The following is a 3,506-nucleotide window of genomic DNA, read 5'->3' as shown; positions in this document are numbered from 1 at the left end:
GTCTCTGTGTTGTTAGGGACCCTGCCTCTGTCTCTGTGTTGTTAGGGACCCTGCCTCTGTCTCTGTGTTGTTAGGGACCCTGCCTCTGTCTCTGTGTTGTTAGGGACCCTGCCTCTGTCTCTGTGTTGTTAGGGACCCTGCCTCTGTCTCTGTGTTGTTAGGGACCCTGCCTCTGTCTCTGTGTTGTTAGGGACCCTGCCCTGTCTCTGTGTTGTTAGGGACCCTGCCTCTGTCTCTGTGTTGTTAGGGACCCTGCCTCTGTCTCTGTGTTGTTAGGGACCCTGCCTCTGTCTCTGTGTTGTTAGGGACCCTGCTTCTGTCTCTGTGTTGTTAGGGACCCTGCCTCTGTCTCTGTGTTGTTAGGGACCCTGCCTCTGTCTCTGTGTTGTTAGGGACCCTGCCCTGTCTCTGTGTGTTAGGGTCCCTGTCTCTGTGTTTTTAGGGACCCTGCCTCTGTCTCTGTGTTGTTAGGGACCCTGCCTCTGTCTCTGTGTTGTTAGGGACCCTGCCTCTGTCTCTGTGTTGTTAGGGACCCTGCCTCTGTCTCTGTGTTGTTAGGGACCCTGCCTCTGTCTTTGTGTTGTTAGGGACCCTGCCTCTGTGTGTTAGGGTCCCTGTCTCTGTGTTGTTAGGGTCCCTGCCCTGTCTCTGTGTTGTTAGGGACCCTGCCTCTGTCTCTGTGTTGTTAGGGACCCTGCTTCTGTCTCTGTGTTGTTAGGGACCCTGCCTCTGTCTCTGTGTTGTTAGGGACCCTGCTTCTGTCTCTGTGTTGTTAGGGACCCTGCTTCTGTCTCTGTGTTGTTAGGGACCCTGCCTCTGTTTTTGTGTTGTTAGGGACCCTGCCTCTGTGTGTTAGGGTCCCTGTCTCTGTGTTTTTAGGGACCCTGCCTCTGTCTCTGTGTTGTTAGGGACCCTGCCTCTGTCTCTGTGTTGTTAGGGACCCTGCTTCTGTCTCTGTGTTGTTAGGGACCCTGCCTCTGTCTCTGTGTTGTTAGGGACCCTGCTTCTGTCTTTGTGTTGTTAGGGACCCTGCCTCTGTTTTTGTATTGTTAGGGACCCTGCCTCTGTGTGTTAGGGTCCCTGTCTCTGTGTTGTTAGGGACCCTGCCTCTGTCTCTGTGTTGTTAGGGACCCTGCCTCTGTCTCTGTGTTGTTAGGGACCCTGCCTCTGTCTCTGTGTTGTTAGGGACCCTGCCTCTGTCTCTGTGTTGTTAGGGACCCTGCCTCTGTTTTTGTGTTGTTAGGGACCCTGCCTCTGTCTCTGTGTTGTTAGGGACCCTGCTTCTGTCTCTGTGTTGTTAGGGACCCTGCTTCTGTTTTTGTGTTGTTAGGGACCCTGCCTCTGTTTCTGTGTTGTTAGGGACCCTGCCTCTGTCTCTGTGTTGTTAGGGACCCTGCTTCTGTCTCTGTGTTGTTAGGGACCCTGCCTCTGTCTCTGTGTTGTTAGGGACCCTGCCTCTGTCTCTGTGTTGTTAGGGACCCTGCCTCTGTGTGTTGTTAGGGACCCTGTCTCTGTGTTGTTAGGGACCCTGCCTCTGTCTCTGTGTTGTTAGGGACCCTGCCTCTGTCTCTGTGTTGTTAGGGACCCTGCCTCTGTCTCTGTGTTGTTAGGGACCCTGCTTCTGTCTCTGTGTTGTTAGGGACCCTGCTTCTGTCTCTGTGTTGTTAGGGACCCTGCTTCTGTCTCTGTGTTGTTAGGGACCCTGCCTCTGTCTCTGTGTTGTTAGGGACCCTGCCTCTGTGTGTTAGGGTCCCTGTCTCTGTGTTGTTAGGGACCCTGCCTCTGTCTCTGTGTTGTTAGGGACCCTGCCTCTGTCTCTGTGTTGTTAGGGACCCTGCCTCTGTCTCTGTGTTGTTAGGGACCCTGCCTCTGTCTCTGTGTTGTTAGGGACCCTGCTTCTGTCTCTGTGTTGTTAGGGACCCTGCCTCTGTTTTTGTGTTGTTAGGGACCCTGCCTCTGTGTTGTTAGGGTCCCTGTTCTGTCTCTGTGTTGTTAGGGACCCTGCTTCTGTCTCTGTGTTGTTAGGGACCCTGCCTCTGTCTCTGTGTTGTTAGGGACCCTGCTTCTGTCTCTGTGTTGTTAGGGACCCTGCCTCTGTCTCTGTGTTGTTAGGGACCCTGCCTCTGTTTTTGTGTTGTTAGGGACCCTGCCTCTGTCTCTGTGTTGTTAGGGACCCTGCTTCTGTCTCTGTGTTGTTAGGGACCCTGCTTCTGTCTCTGTGTTGTTAGGGACCCTGCCTCTGTTTTTGTGTTGTTAGGGACCCTGCCTCTGTGTGTTAGGGTCCCTGTCTCTGTGTTGTTAGGGACCCTGCCTCTGTCTCTGTGTTGTTAGGGACCCTGCTTCTGTCTCTGTGTTGTTAGGAACCCTGCTTCTGTCTCTGTGTTGTTAGGGACCCTGCCTCTGTGTGTTAGGGTCCCTGTCTCTGTGTTGTTAGGGTCCCTGTCTCTGTGTTGTTAGGGTCCCTGTCTCTGTCTCTGTCTCTGTCTCTGTGTTGTTAGGGTCCCTGTCCCTGTCTCTGTGTGTTAGGGTCCCTGTCTCTGTGTGTTAGGGTCCCGACTCTGAACGGAGCGCTGAGCTGCAGTAGCAGTTGTGTTTTGCAGTGCGGTTTCTTTCACTTAATAATAATAATAATAATAATAATAATAATAATAATAATAATAAATGAATTGTGAATGTTTGCCACTGTACATTGTCTCCGAGTGCAGTGTCCCCCGATGACGCCGTGGTTTTGTAACTTCAAAAGCTGTCGCCGGTAATGAGAGAGGCGCCGCGCACGGGGACCCCAAAATTCAAATTCAGGATTGAAACACATCGTCTGTCTCCATCTGGCGGTCAAACTGAGAATAGCAGGCAGAAATATTTTATTATTTTACTACAAATGATAGCCTTACATAGCATATCTATCTATCTATCTATCTATCTATCTATCTATCTATCTATCTATCTATCTATATTATAAGAGAAAGGTTTTATTGGCTAGTCGTCCAGACCAGCTGGTACACTTTCTAACCAGCAACCAGCCCCCTGCAAACCTCTGCTGACCCCTAGTGGAGGCAGGAAACACAGCCATGGAGAATTATGTCCTACAGAGACTAGGGGGGTGAACTCTGCTTCATCAACGACTGCTGCTGCTGCAGAGTCTCTTCCAATAGGACCTCGTTTGTTTGGCGTCTCATCCGAAGGACGGAGCACAAGGAGGTTCAGTGACTCGCTCAGGGTCTCACACAGCGAGTCAGTGGCTGGGATTTGAACCTCCTGGTATCAGAACCCCTTTCTCTAACCGTCGGAGCACCGAGCCTCCTTCATCCACCAGGGCGCGGAGTTGCAGGGGGACCAGTGTAGTCCGGGGTGGGAATAAGACTCCCGTTGCACAGCAGTGTGATCCAGTCCTGGTTTCACTAGGAGTTTAATAATCAGACACACCTGCGCTTGTTACCTAGACACACTGGGGCTGATCAAGCTGACAGGAAAACCTGGACTGGGTGACGCTGCTGTGCAGTAGGAGG

Source organism: Polyodon spathula, chromosome 29 (assembly GCF_017654505.1).
Source record: "Polyodon spathula isolate WHYD16114869_AA chromosome 29, ASM1765450v1, whole genome shotgun sequence".
In the NCBI taxonomy this organism is placed as follows: domain Eukaryota; kingdom Metazoa; phylum Chordata; class Actinopteri; order Acipenseriformes; family Polyodontidae; genus Polyodon; species Polyodon spathula.
Note: the sequence above shows the minus strand (reverse complement) of the source record.